The sequence below is a fragment of the Lissotriton helveticus genome, chromosome 4_1, assembly GCF_964261635.1.
Source record: "Lissotriton helveticus chromosome 4_1, aLisHel1.1, whole genome shotgun sequence".
NCBI classification, from domain to species: Eukaryota; Metazoa; Chordata; class Amphibia; order Caudata; family Salamandridae; genus Lissotriton; species Lissotriton helveticus.
The window spans coordinates 469,620,976-469,637,563 of NC_136063.1; positions in this window are offsets into that span (position 1 = coordinate 469,620,976).

Genomic DNA, 16,588 nt, shown 5'->3' on the forward strand with positions numbered 1-16,588 from the left:
AGTACTACTTGCATAGGAGCAATCGTCGCAGTCATGCTGCCATTTATAAGAAAGGCCAACAAGATTTTCTACATCTACACCTTCATCGTGCAATACAACAAGCATATACATTAGAAATTCCTGACAATCTTGCTGAATATTCTGTGAAAATTGATTTACACCAGAACATATGTCTAAAACATTTCGAATTTCAGAAACACTTTGCATTTTTGTTCACTTCTACATTTCTCAAACACAGAATTCAATAAACAACAAAATGTTTGATCACGATTTTCAGCAATCTGTTCTTGTACAGTTTGGAGAAAAAAAACAACGTTAACCACTACATTAACATAGCAGTTGACACCAGAACTGTTTTCAAACTGAAATCCAATAACATCTTTAACTGAATCCTTTTCGTTTCTGCTTACAATTACTGGTTCATCTATTTTTTTCATTTTACTACAACTTCACTACAATTTTTCTCATTTCTTCTTTTTCGGCCTACCACATGCTTTTCAAATAGAGGATATTGAGGTAAATTTGGAGCATACTCTCTTCTTAACCTATTATATTCTTTTACACAATTTAGATCTGCATTAATCTTTGTCTCATCAAAAATCAATCAAGTACAATCCTGATAAAGTTCTGACTCTAGATAAAGCAACATATGCCTTACCCTCCTTGAACACAGAACTTCCAATACTCACCAAAGCACTATCTACACTTAAACCTTGAGATTTATGAATAGGCACCGCATATGCCAAAGAAAGAGGAAACTGTTTTCGGCTGACATATAAATCTTTCACAAGCAAAAATCGGGCAGAACAACGACTGATTTGTTGTACTTCTTCAATACCATCAAATTTAATTTTTATAAATTCAATTCCATCTCTATTTCGGTAATTCACAAAATCAACAACATGACCCATTGCTCCATTTACTAAGCCTCTTTCCACATGTAAATTCCGTCGTAAAATTATACGACAATTTAAACATGCATACAGAGTCTTCTCCAAACCAGCAGTTTTAGATATTGTCTTCTCTAAAGAATCCAATTTTGATTTCAACTTTTCTGACAAAATAATAGTTGCTCCTTCATGTTCTATTTTATCAATAGCTTCCAGTTTCACAATCTCTTGATTTTCCAACTTTAACATTTTGTTGTTGAAGATTGAACATTCTTGCAGAGTTGGCATCAAGCATACAACAGATTTGTTTTCTGGAATTTTCTTAAAAATATTCTCTGGGAGAATGTTTTCTTTTGGAAACAAATTTGAAATTAATCGTGCATGTAAAGCTGCTTTCCCATGCTCACTTACTTTTCCAATTCTTACATCTTGTAGAATCTTTTTATAATCTTCATCCTTTGCCTGTCGCATATTTTGTAGCAGTTCTGCATATTTGAAATTTAACTATATGTTAACATTTCCAAAGCTTCCTAGACACTTCCTTGTATCTTCACGTGTAAGCATTTTAAACACTGGTTGTCCTTTCACTGGAGTTAGTTGCAGTAGATCTCCAAAAACAATGATGTGTTTGCCTCCAAATAACACATCATACTCTGTTTTAAGAATTTCTTGCATTCTTAAATTCACAAAAGCAAGCATTACATTCGATACCATGCTTACTTCATCAATGATAAGAAGTTTCATTTTCTTCAAGACTCGGGAAACTTCAGAACAAGCTTCTCCAGAAAGCTTGTGGTATTGTAATTTATTATCATGCTCTACTGGTTGCATCAATAACCGATGTAAAGTAATCCCTTTAATGTTATGTGCTGCCAACCCAGTTGGAGCGGTAACAGCACAAGACAGCGATGACTCCGTTATTTTCTGCAGATAAGTTGCAATTGCTTTAATCAGAAAACTTTTTCCAGTTCCTGCTTCTCCACTCACGTAGAGTCGGACAGGTATAAATGATGTACATGAGCACTCTTTTTTCTCATGAGATAAACCATGCTCAATCTGTTCTGTGACTTTGTCATATATTTGTCTCTGCTCAACGTTTATTTCTTTTTCCAAATCTTCTAAGTTAACTACCTCCTCCTGAGCTTGTTCCATGGCTCTTTTAACGTCATCCATGGCAGTGGCAGCTTCATTTTGTATAATTGGTCCTCCTAGTGGATCCTGACTCAATGAAGCAGAACTCTGACTGTCTTGAGAACTGTCTCTAGCAATCTCTGCTGCAATTGTAGCTTCTTGCTGTATTTCCTCGTTCAACATTTGCAGACAATTTGAAAAAACAGGACATTCTATGGTATCCTTGGTTGCATTGAACGAATCTTCATAAGTAAGAAAATCTCCAAGTAGTTCCTCTTCTGTACGCCAAGGCTTAACCGCATCGCTGCTTGACATATTCTGCTCCTGTGCTGGGCCATAATAGAACTGGGTGTGGTATTGACGAGCTCAGCTCGTCATGAGCACACGAGCACCGTGCCTCATGACGAGCTGAGCTCGTCATGAGCATCGAAGGGGTTAAAGAGTTGCAAAAGAGCTAAGTAATAAAATTCCCTTTTGTCTAGAGATTCACAACTCAATTTTCGATGATTAATCAAATGGCCTGTTCTTTGTTTCACCAGACAGCCTTCAGATCCAATTACAGCATATATACCTTTATTGATATCTTCTGTCACGTTCCTCTTAAAAGTATAGGTTTGCAGAACTTCATAGAGACAAACGTTCTCAAGATGACTACTTCTATTTGGATAGTATGTATCCAACATTCATATGCACCAATTTCTCGATGCGACAACATCTTCAGACTGTAACTGTATAATTACTTGCTTAGACTCTTTTCATGTGAAATGTCCTCCCACATTTCCTTCAGTTCCGTCTTTTCTGATTTTGTGAAGTAAGACGTCACATATCGAGCCACAGCAATAGATTTGTCAGCAACAAATTGAATATCCATGTTAGCATTCCACAAAATGACTGGGTTGTAGTCATTTATATATTTGGACTCCTCATTTCTTCTTAGCTTGTATGTATTTTTAGGTGATTTTCTTGTCACAGTATGTCGCAGAGAAGACATAAAATTAATCACTCTTCCTTTCGATGTTACTGGACGTGGAAATGCAAAATGACATTTTGTGTAGAACTTGTCCTTGGATTTGTATTTTCGACGACAGTATTTTCCACAATGATGGGTTTGAAAGCGTAAAACTTGATGTCTTAAATTGTTTTCTTCTGTACTTTTCGGAACAGCACATGTAGAATACTGTTCAATGAAACTCATCACTTTCTCATCTGAATCTGTTCCAAATTTTGGTGCATCTTTAATCCATAGCAGCATATGTATGTGAGGAGCACCTCTTGCTTGATACTCCTTTCTCCAAAAGAAATCCAAAACCTCTCCAAGCGGAGGATTTTTTTTGTTTATAATAAAAGACATCATAGCTTCAAACCTATGATTGAAATACCTGCATACATTGACTGGATCCAAAGAACACAGTTCTCCAGGTGTCTTGTATTCAATATTTTCAATGTTTTTATTTGCCTCTCGTAGAAATTCGAGTAAGTCTTCCCAAGCATACTCAGCACAGCTAAGAGTGAGGAACCATGTAGGAGTTCCTAAGTTTCTTAGCATACATTTTAATTCCCTATGACGACGGTACCAATACTCATTAGTACCACGCTGACATGCCATGAGATTAATTAGGTGAGATTCCAAAACACTGTCTTGCAGTTTCACTTTATACATAAAGTCCCTTGCCAAAACATTTTGTAGATGTACTCCACTTTTCAGTATATGGTTGACTGCATAAGAAAGTCCAGACAAGTCACTCTCAAACAGTAGATGGAACAAATATGGAATGCATTGACGAAACCTTGGATCTTCTGCATATAATCTAGATGTCCGGTATTCAGATGCTGGTATCTGCACAGGTCGGTCATCATATCGTCCACCTTGACCTGTTGGAAATAACTGTGGAAAACAACGAGCTTTCAAACTTTCTTCCCATACACTAATGGGACTTCCTTTTGCTTCTTTCATTTGAAACAAGTCAATAGCATTCCCCATTACTTCTTTGGAATGCAATGGATGAACACTATAATGTTCATAAATTTCTTCACTTCTAGAGACATCAAATTTTTCAATTTGCCCAGCTGAGAAATCACTGTCCTCTTCTACAGTTGTTTCTTCTTCTCCTACATATACGTTTCTGTAGTAGTGATTATTTTTAACCAAATACAACGTTGCCTTTTTGACTTTCCTAACATCCACTAATTCTTGCCAGATTTTTTTACTCTTTGTCGGAACACCATTAACTAAAATAACCAGAGGTTCCTCTTCTACTTTTTCTACACCAATTATATCAATATTTTTCTTAAAATCTAGAGGCAAATAAACAACTCTTCTCTTTAATCCTCTCTGTAAATCTGAAGGAGGCAATTTCCCTGTCTTAGGCTCCATGCGAACAATAGCCTGAAAAGGATGAACACATTGAATCAGAATAGACTCATAGGTATTTAAATCCATCAATTCAGAAGAAATGTCTACCAACTCCAGATTATTATGAACAGCTCTAGCAGGCATTCTGTTTTCATTTAATTTATTATAACAATATTTACAAATACATTGATCAGAACCCAAATCAAAAAATGTTCTACCAACAAATAAGTTGCAAAATCCTTCCACTCATTATTATTTTCCATTTCACTTTTTACATATAAATCAACTAATCTAGTCTGATTCTTATAATGAGTTCGTCGACAACACACACAAGTAAAATTAGGCCTTTCATTTGAATTGAACCTTAAACTTTCTAATTTCATGGTCAAATTTTTCTCTACATTCTCTTCCACATTACCTCTTATTACTGTATCATTTTCTGCACTGTCCTCTTTTACACCAAAGTAACAAAACTCAATTTCTTCACAAATCTTCTTCACATCTAATTCAGTTCCATGCAAAAGAGCACTGTTCAACTGTTTTAGTTTAAGTGCTGGACTTTTTGCATAATGCAACCTTCTCACTTTATTATGATGCACTGCTAACATCCTAAAATGGTGAAAAACACTCTGACATACTTTTCTTGAAAGACAAGCCAGTGAATGCCCATGCAAACCTGTTTTTTCTCTCACTCTACAAGGATCTAACTCTTGCAAAATTTTCAATTTTTGCTTTAGACTTTTCTTAGTATAAGTCTGTAAGAAACTGCGAAACAAATCAATTGATTCCTGTCGCACACTACAAATACTACTACAATTCCAAGTATATACTGGAGCCTTAGGACATCTCCCTAAAACTTCATCAGCTAACACCGCTTCTGTATTTCTAGATACAATCTTTTCTTTTTCAACCGGACAACCGTCCTTCACCTCATATGCTAGACCACTGGTGTCAACTGCATGCACCAAATCATTATCCTGAAAGTAACTTTCTTCATTAAAAAATGGCTCACAACTTGAACTATGCTTCCATTCTCCAGAAAAAACATCACAAAAATTACTCCGATTAATTACTCTTTTCCACTTACATTTTCATTTGAACACATTGATTACCTTATCTAGTGTACGAATTCTATTGATTACTAAACTATATAATTTATTTTTCACTTTAAATGCTTCCTCCACAATCTTCACTATGTTTTTTTTGTAAAAAGCACTATTTTTTTTATACCTCTTTACATTTTTTCATAAATTGGATATAATTCTGTTATAAAACATTCGTCTATGAATTTCAATACATTGATTTCTCCTTCTATTGCAATAGACAATATCATCTCCTTCTACAGGTCGAACATTTTTTAAGGGGCACAGTTTCTTATTTCTACTTAGTGATGCTTATTCTTCTTTGAAGCAACGTCTTTTTTTCTTTGACATTTCAATAACTTTCTGAAGAAATCCTTAGTTTGCTTACCAGGAGCATTATTTTTTTTGACTGAAGATTTTGTTTTGGATGAGTCTTGTATTTCTGTTTTGTTGGACCTTAAATGCTGCTTGTATTTCTTTTGACGTCTTTCTTTTGATGGCATATTCTTTTATCTTTCTATAGATGATTTCAATCTGTGGTAAAGAAAAAATAACATTTTATAGACCACTACAAATATACTACATAGCAATTACAATAAGTAAACGATATAAACACTAGTTTACCACATAAGTTACTTTATAACACAGCAACTGTGTCACAGTAACAGTGCAGTACAGTTTCATTATTGATCTTACTCTCTGCCTGCACCATCTCACTCTGTACCTGTGTCTTATATCACTCTGTAGTGAAAAAAGGGGAATCCCTTGGTGGTACAACCTGTCAGTACACTATGATGTATGATTTGCATCATTGTAGCCCATGTATTAGAAATAGATATTTAGCACAAAATACAATTTTCTTTATGTTTCCTTTTTATATTTAGTAAAAAAGATTTTTGAGATATTTGTACAAAATTAAAAACAATACATTACAAATGCATTCAAATGCGTATACATTAGCACCACTTTATATTAAAATCAATCCTTTGCTAAGGAAGGATATACTAGTTCATAAAAAATCATAAAAAGAAGAATCATAAAAGAAGAGAGAAATATAAGGAGAGAAACAAGACAGGCAATCCTATTTGTCATATGGATACATATCAGGGAACCTGAATTATAGAAACCACTCCAGGACACACTATAATTTTGTTATCTATGGAGTAAGCTCAATCCCTTGATTATGTGAATCTAGGCGTCGACGCGTTTCGATGGTTTATTTACAATTGACCATCTTTTTCAAGACCAGATTGATATGTCTCTCCTATATCAGGCACTGGATGGTTGCCGTTTTCGGGGAAATCCTGTGGATAAATATACTTAAATAAGTATTATGTAAACCATAGGTCAACCCTATCTAGTACAGTCAAATTATTGTAATCCTACTTAATTTTAGTCCATTATACCTTTCATCTTGTACGATCTATTGATAGTTTCATTTACTTATTTTCATCATAGAAAGACAAATAGAAAACCCTTTCTAAACTTTTTCAGCATATTTACATGACCGGTATGACTGTTATTTATAGTACAATTCTTTTCATCATTGAATCTCACTCATGCACAGTCTCAAGATATAAATATTTCTTATATATGGGCTCTTGGCATTTGTCATCTACAACCTTTGTCTAGCCAGCCGGGGAGTTTTGTATTGCAGCCACCCCCTCTATCGATCCCCCCATGCATGGTAAAACAAAAAGATTGAAATCTAACAATTATATTTACCTTATGTCATACTCGTTTATTATCTTCCATTTGTCCTAGTTACATCTTTATGGTTACTGGTTTTATGGTTCTTCACACGAAGCTGTGAAAAGATGTTCTTTTGTCAATATTCTCTATATCTTAAATTATATTATGCCTAGCTAAGTTTTTGTTCCACTATTACCTTTTATTTATAATGATCCGTCTATTGCCGGCAGTTCCTTCTTATTGGGGCTTTGGTAGACACCGTTAAAATCATGTAAAAATATGATACTCGTTTCCTGGCTCTATAATAGAATATGATAACATAGTTTGGTGTTCTAGGTTTACTACTATTATACTTGTTGTTTCAGCTCAGGCTAGGACTAGGATTAGTAACGTACCTTCTTAGGTTTGTATTAATGTTTCCCAGAGGGATCCTCCTAATTGCCGATTAATATAGCTTCTGGTAAGTAGTTCTACAGAATATAACTCTTCATTCTCCACTGGAATTTAAAGAAAAAGGTACCCCTAGATGTTAATGGGTACTTGGATGATATTAAGTTTGCTCCGACTATTTATATATAAAAAAAAATGTTTTTCACTTACAATAAAAAGGGATAGATGGGATCTTCCCTTGTAGTTCTGTAGCCGAGGTAGTTAATCTTTAGAATCCCTTGTCCTTCTTGGGTCGCTCTAATTGGGAGAAAGGGACATTATTTCAATCTTAGGCCCACTCTACTGTTGGACCTTCATATCCTTCACTATTAAGGCCGTCTTTAGTAATTGGGCGTAGCCCCCCTTACCTTCAGAAAAACGAGCGCCGGCTCCTGCAACGGTCTGTATTCTTCCCTCGAAACCAGTGACGCGAAAAAGGCTAACTACCTTCGTTCTGGTGATGTGTGTTTTTATATATTTGGGGCTTCGATCTTATTGGTGCTCCCTAACGCTCAATCAGCTGTTCTTAATTCAGAATCCCGCTCCTCCACTCTTACTCCGGAAGCTCTGCACCCTCTGCTTGCTTGATCCGGAAGAAAAAATATCTCCTTCTATTCGATTGGCCGGATGCTTCAAGCCTCTCTTTCATATTCACTCGTAGGGCGGAGTTAGTCTATACCTCGATGTGAACAGGGAACGACCTCTCTGTCCTTTACTTATACGCAAAATGCGTTGGAAGTCTATAGCTCGCTCTATGTCTCCTTGTTATTATCTATTCTTGTATATTTCCACTGGTCCCACATTACGAGATCCTATAAACAGACTCAGTACCCATTTTGTTTTTGTTGTATATTGATGGTGTTTCTCAATCTTCTATATTCATTTATTTTAAGGTCTCACTCAAGACTGTTATTATAGTTCTTACTTCGACTCCTATCCCCAAGTGTCGTGAATGCCTATTTATTATGCTATCTTGGCCATTTACATTTTTTATTTTTATTTTTAGTTGAAAAAAGATTATTTTTCTTTACTTTTATTTCAATAAGATTGTTCACTCAGATCGAAGTGGGCATTCCAATTTTTCTGGAGTTTTTTTATATTTATTTATTTATTTGTTAACTTCCAACCTTATCCATTCCTCTCTGCTGTTAAGGCCTTTGTCCATCGTGTTTAGGTAACATATGAACCATTGTTCACATGTTTTTCTTACTGCTTCCAGGTTGCCCCCTCTCCAACTGATATTAACCTTTTCCAAAATATACCAAGAAAAATCATTACAACCATGGTTATTTTTGAGAAAATGGTCAGTCAAAGGTGCATTTTCTTTTTTATTTTTGATGGATGATCTATGTTCCAGGAGTCTTATTCGAAGCTCCCTGCCCATCTCGCCTATGTACCCATAGCCACATGGGCAAATGAGTAGGTAGATCACACTCTTACTCCTGCAGTTGTTGAGTGTTTTTGAGGACAAGTTTTTTCTTGTATGTGTGTACTAGGGCGTTTTTGATGGTTTGATTCCGCCTAAACGAGAACAGAGGTTTAGGTATCGGAACTGTAAGACCATCATTCAGAATCTTCCAATTATGGTTGACAATATTTTTTATTTTATTACTCCCACCTGAGTATTGACTCACGAATACTATCCTGTCTTGGACTTTGTTCTTTTTTTCTTTATTGATATCCAATAAATAGTCCCTGTCGTAAAATCTTGCACGTTTTAGGGATTGCTTTACGAGTTTTTTAGGATAACCTCTCTCCCTTAGTTTTTTGTCCATGATTCCTGCATGGTAATAAAAGGCATTAAGATTGCTACAATTGCGTCGCAGCCTTAAAAATTCTCCAAAAGGAATGTTGTCCTTTTGTGAACGGGGGTGATTGCTCTGGTACTGCAGCAAGGTATTTTTGTCAGTCGGTTTTGAAAAGAGTTTAATTTCCAGCACACCATCAGAGTCTTTTATTTTGATGTCAAGAAAATCTAAACTAACATCGCTGTAGTGTGCTGTGAACCTGAGATTCTCATCTCCCATATTTAACCATTCCAAAAAGGATAATAGATCCTCACTGGCACCGTTCCAGACGAAAATGATATCATCAATGAATTGGTACCAGTGAGACACATTCTCAAAGTATGGTGCCATCTCGTTGTAGATGTGCTTCTGCTCAAAATGGCCTACATACAAGCAGGCCAGACTAGGGGCACATGTGGCCCCCATGCTGGTCCCCTTGACCTGTCTGAAGAGTTCCACCTTGTACAGAAAATTGTTGTTTTTTAGTACTAACTCTATGCATCCCAGGATGAAGTCTTTATGGCCTCCTTTGAGATCTACCTCATTCAAAATTGAGGACATCACTTTAATTGTGTCATCCTGGGGAATATTCGTGTACAGAGCTTCGATATCTAAGATGACCAGGAATTGGGTCACCTTATCGAAGTTCTGTCCCTCGAATATTGAGATGGTATGGGCTGTATCCTTCAGATATGACTTCTGGGTTTGTACAATTGGTCTTAGGAAGAAATCTGCATATTTGCTCAGGGGCTCTAATAAGGACCCTAAACTACTGACAATGGGTCGCATTGGGGGATCTGTCACATTCTTGTGGACCTTCGGCAATCCGTATATTGCCGGAATTATGGGGTTAGTGTTAAACAAAAATCTATATTCATCCTCACTGATCATATTATTATCCCTGCCATGATTTAAAAACCTGGCCACTTCTCTTTTCAAGATTTCAATCGAATTCCATGAAACTAGTTTGTAGTGTTCAGTAACATTTAACAGGGATTTCATCCTATTGTCATAATCATCACTGCTCAATACCACTACTCCCCCCCCTTATTATTTGATCACATTCTTGTAGTTGTTTTAAGGCTGTTCTATGATTTTTAGAGAGATTGTTGGCTTGTCCCTGGTGGGAACCAAGACTGTTCTTGATTTCAATTTCTACAATTCTCTCGAACATTTCACAATTTTTTCTACCTGACTTAGGTTGGGAGTGAAGGTGGATTGGGGCTTAAAGCCTGTTACACTCAAGGTGGGTTGGTGTTCTCTGTCTGCAAAAAATCTATTTAATCTGACTTTCCTGAAAAAACTCTTCATATATTTTTCCAACTCAAATCTATTGGGGGGGGGCGCGTAGGTGCAAAGCTAAATCCAAATCTCAGAACCTCTTTTTCATCCCTAGTTAATTCCCTGTCAGATAGGTTGATTATCGGAAATTATTCACCCAGATCCATTTAAAATCGAGCCTGACTCACAGTGTGATCTTAGGCACATGACCAGGATATTACATGCATATTTTTAAACACATCAACTAAGCAAATTATTCACCCAGAACCATTTAAAATAGAAGGCACAGGTGACAATATTGGAAAATTTGAAAATATAATTCCTTATTTCACACACACTCAATGTGATCCTTGACCAAAATTTAAAAGCCAGCCTTTTTACCAGAAAACATTTTCCATAGTAAATCGTTTTTGACACAAAGCACAGCTCATTTAAATAACCACAACAAAGCAGACACCTAACTCATTTTCAAAATACATTTCCAATATGCACCATACAATTTTTAAACAGCATTACAAAAACACATGACACAAAATGCAAGAATAAAGAACCACAATATGCTTCTTAATCTTCCCCATAGTGCATACAGCAGTCTATCTTTATTAAAAGAATCATTACTCACCTTTAAAAATTCTTTGAAAGATGTAGAACAGTGTCAGTCACACACAACAGATTTTCTTAAGCAGACTCCCTGAATAATGCTTCTGTCACTGGAGCCTCAGAATAAATGGCACAGATTCTTTCTCATTTCAGATCCATATTCTTGTACATACCCAATCAAAATTCTTCCCACACAAATTCAAAACCAAACTGCACATTTTAATTGGTTGTACATTTCAACACTTTGAAACTCACATAATATTCACCCATCCCCCCAGTGCTCATTCACCCTGTTACCATGGTAACTCCCTCCTAACCCAGCACACAGTTGAAAAGTTCATCATACTATGTTGCAAAAGAATCCAGCAATGGTGTTTCACCTCTCAATGTACTAGCTAATCATGTGCAATGTTTCTTTAAATGACTTTTCCTCAACCATTAAAATGACTTCTTTAAAAAAAAAAGCATGCACCCTAATTTTCAGTGGTGAATTTTGAGAAAGCACCAATCATTTCTTGTTTTTGAAGTGCACTGAATCTCAAACACTTTTTTTCATAACTCCTACTTTCAAACTGCCATTTCATTTCCACAACTCATCTGAATACAAGTACATCTACCTTCAAGATGCCAAAAGTCTGGTTTGTGGGTCATAGCTATGTCTTCTGGAGTAAAACATGTGCAAGTAACAGAGGTATTTACAACCTTGATTTACCAAATGTGGACATTGTGTGGATTGGACAGAGAGGATTAAGAAGTCACCAATTGATATCATTGATAAAATCCTTTATGCATCTACCACACCCTGACCTCATAATTGTGCACTGTGGTGGCAATGACTTGGGTACTTTGACTGGGGTTGGTCTGGAAATGCTTTTAAAGGACATCTTTGGGCAATTGATGTCACTTTTTCCAAAAACTGCCTTGGTATTTTCCAATATATGCCAAAGGCAAAAATGGAACTGGTCCAACCAATTTTGTCCACAGATTGAGAAAGCAAGGAAACATGTGAATAAATCTGTTTCTGCTTTCCTCAGAGACTATGGTATGGGTTCCATTTACCACAACAACTTGCGTTACAACATGCAAGGCATATATAGAAGAGATGGTGTACATTTTACAGATGAGGGGAATAGAGTCTTCCACTTGAATTTGAGACTCTGCATTGGTACCTACTTGTAGGTACACAAAACACCCACCTAACACAACAGCTCTTTTCAGAGCTAACTTACCTCTAAGCACTCTAAATTATTTTTTTACTCTATTTTTTTACACTGTTTTTCCCCGTGGTGCACTCAGGGTGCGCGTACCGGAGAGCGCACATGGTAACGCACCCAGCGCTTATCCCGCGAAAATTTAAAAAAATAAAATAGTTTTTTTGCCCTTCAGGTTCCTTCTAGGCCACCCTCAAAAAACCTAGGGGTCAGGGGGTGTCTACCCTGCCCCCTTTTAATCATTTCCCCCTTTTTTTCCACCTCAGGTGTCTCGATTTTACCGAGACACAAGATGGCGGACTCTCCGGACTATTTATAATGTTGTCAGGCACTGGAGCAATTTTAAACAAATATGGAAAAGGCCCTACTACGTACCAGTGCCTATCATTTTGCAAAGTTTGGTGTAATTCCATTCAGCCGTTCAGGCTGTACCTGTGTCTAAATGTCCTATGGAAAATTGCATGGAGAAAACACATTTGAAAGTATTGAAATTTACAACCAATCAAAATGTTACTTTAGTTTTGAATTTGTGTGTGATGAAGTATGATTGGTTATGTATATATCTTAAATGAGAGGAATACACGGCCATTTTGGTGAGTTGTTAATTTGTAAGGGGAACTATGTTGTACACTTTAAGATAATTTGGAAAATGTTTTCTGTTAGCTATTTACAGTCATTCTGTTAGAATTATGGATTAAGATAGGCTTCATCACATGCAGTGCTTTACATTTCTAGTTCCTGCCTGATACTATACACTACCAATTAATTTTAAAGAACTAAATACTTCATTAAGCTACTTTGATATTATGTATTACTAAACACGATAAATGAAAGTGATTACTTTTTCTGCAATTTACAGCAAGAAATTTGAAATTAAAATGGATCACAATGAGGAGACCAAGGAAATTTCAAAAGAAATTTCAACTATATTTCTTGAAATTCAAAATGTCACGGATATCGACAGCACCATTTTATCACAAGGAGGAGATGACATAAATAATTTTTTTGATGAATCTCTTGACAAAGAATTTATCGAATGTTTGGATACAATAGAATTCTAACAATCATCATGGCACACTTATAATGAGGAGATTCCTAATCATATGATTGAAGAGGAAATTCTAGATGAGGACATGCTACAAGTTCTATTAAATTATGAAAATTCTGAACAATAAATTAATATTTACAAATTAAAAATTAGTTGACATATTATTTATTTGTATTTCTCATTTATGAGGTAGTAGCGAAGTGATTGTATTAAAGTGAATTTTAGACTCTGCATCGGTACCTACTTAAAGGTACTTAAATCACCCAATAACACAACAGCTCTTTTTAGAGCTACCCTACCTCCAAGCAATCCAAATTCTTATTTTACACTATGTTCTTTCAATATTTTTCCCTGTGGTACGCTCTGGGTGCGCGTACCGGTGAGCGTACCTGGGAACGCACACAGCGCTTACCCCGCGAAAATTGCAAAAAAAAAAAAGTTTTTTTTGCCCATCAGGGTCCTTCTAGGCCCTCCTCAGAAAACCTAGGGGTTCAGGGGTGTGTACCCTGCCCCCTTTTAATCATTCCCCCTTTTTATTTTCACCTCTTGTGTCTCGATTCTACCGAGTCACAAGATGGCGGACTCTCCGGACTGTTTAGAATGTTGACAGACATCCGACAGCCAATCAGCGTTCCGCTCGCGCACTCTCGTAGCGCGCCATGTGCGCTCCCCGGTACGCGTACCGGTGAGCGCTCGGAGCGCGCCTATAGATATATATGTGTTTTTTAAGTTAATTTTAGAAAAAAAACACTGGAGCAATTTACAACAAATATAGCAAAGGCACATCTGCGTACCAGTCCCTACAATTTTGCAAAGTTTGGCGTAATTCCGTTCAGCTGTTCGGGCTGTAGCCGTGTCAGAACGTCCTATGGAAATTAACATGGGGAAAACACGTTTTGGGACCCCCTTTTTTCTCAGCCCCCACTTCACGAATCCCCCTGAAACTTTCAGGGAAGGAGCGGAGCGGAGCTGCCCAAAATTTTGGAAAATTACACGTAAATTCCTCAACCGGCGCCAGAGTTATTCCCAATAGAATGTTGCGGACTTCCTATGGTAGCTAGGTCCTAACTATAACTACCTACTGGCGACCGCCAGTAGGTAATATATATATATATATATATATATACATATATATATATATATATATATGTATATATATATATATATATATATATATATATATATATATATATATATATATATATATATATATATATATATATATATATATATATTTCACCTCTCAAGTAGTAAGACCACAAGGTGACGAGACTATGTGCTGGCCAAATAATTTTATTTTTAGACAGCCCTCGGACGCGTTTCGCCTGACCAGCAGGCTTGTTCACCGAAGCTTCAATTCATTTCAATCGACATTTTAAACAGTGTGCAACACATACAATCATGTGACCGAAACTACTGAGAGAAAAATAGTGAAAAAAGACTCGTAGTTTTACAAGTGGATTACACATTGTATGACTTTTGTTGCAAACGGCTGGGAACACAACATAAATCATTTCATTGGCATAATAGAGCACAAAATATTCATGTTTATATTTATCAACACTTTTGAATATAAGGCTGCATGCACTGAGGACCTCGCACGAAATTATGTGTTAAGTCTCGAATCAACGAGTTGAAGTATAGCTCCACTCCAATACGATCCGACTCTGTTCAGTAACTCGCGCGCTACAAATTAGCTGATAATTTAGCCCAAGTGGGCAACTCTTCTCTGCATGCCCCCGGGTTGGTTATAAACCAACTTGCCAGCCTGGTTTGTTTTACTTTACATACTGCCCGAGTGGGCAATTGTTAGTCATTGACTCAAGCTACCCTCAGTAGAATAGCCATAAATTGTGTAGACATAGTGCTCAGACATGTTTGTGCAACATTTAAACAAAAATAATTAAAATGAGGTTACTGCTACTTTCTCAACATTTTCTACGTTTTCAGATATATAAATACAAAAGTCTATTGGGACCAAGATCCTCTATTTCTTCCTACAAATGTGTACTAAGATCTTCTTCTAAATTTAGACCTCCCGGGGCCTTCAAATTGAGTTCCAAAATGTACCTTGATTCGAGACGTCTTAATTTCTTTAGTCTATCTCCGCCTCTTACATTTTTTGGCACACAGTCAATTACAAAATAGCAGAGCCCTGCTTCATTTCATTTTTTTTTTAAAACGTTCATAAAAAGTAAAAAAAAAAACTAAAAAAAACCAGTTGTTTTTAGAACTACCTCCAATTCTCCAAAAAGAGCTGTATTCTTTACAAATTCAAAAGGAGTGAGTGAAGTGGAGTGCGGTGAGAGAGGAAAGGAAAATGAGTGAGGGAGCAAAGAAAGGGACGAGAGGGGAAGGGAAGTGAAGTAGGGGGATTAAAAGAAGGTGAGTGTGGGAGGTGAGTGAGGGGAAGGGGAGTGAACAAGAGGAATGAGGATAAGTGAAGAAAACGGAGTAAGAGAACGGGGGTGAGGAAGGGTAAGAGAAGAGCAGTGAGGTTGAGGAAAGAGTGGTGATAGAGAGTGGATAAAGGCAAGTGAGCGTGAGACAAGGGGAGTGAGGGAGTGAGGAGACAGAGGAAGTAAAGGAAAGAGTGAGAGAAGAGGACTGAGTGAGGGAGGAAAGAAAGATAAGTGAGGAAGTGTGGCTGAGTTATAGGGAGTGAGCGTGACAGAAGAGGAGTGAGAGACTAAGGGGACGGAGAGAATGAGGCTAACAGAGAGAGAATGAGGGAAAGGGAGTGTAGAAGTAAGCGGACAGAGGGAGTAAGAGAAGGAGTTAGTGAAGTGGAGTAAGGAGAGTAACAGAAGGGAAAAGAGTGAAGGAGCGCAGGAAGGGAAGAGACAGGAAGGAAAGTAAAGGAGAAGGTCTAAAGAAGGTGAGTGTGCGAGTGTGGCTGACTTATAGGGAGTGAGCGTGACAGAAGAGGAGTGAGAGACTAAGGGCACGGAGAGAATGAGGCTAACAGAGAGAGAATGAGGGAAAGGGAGTGTAGAAGTAAGAGGACAGAGGGAGTAAGAGAAGGAGTTAGTGAAGTGGAGTAAGGAGAGTAAGGGAAGGGAAAAGAGTGATGGAGTGAAGGAA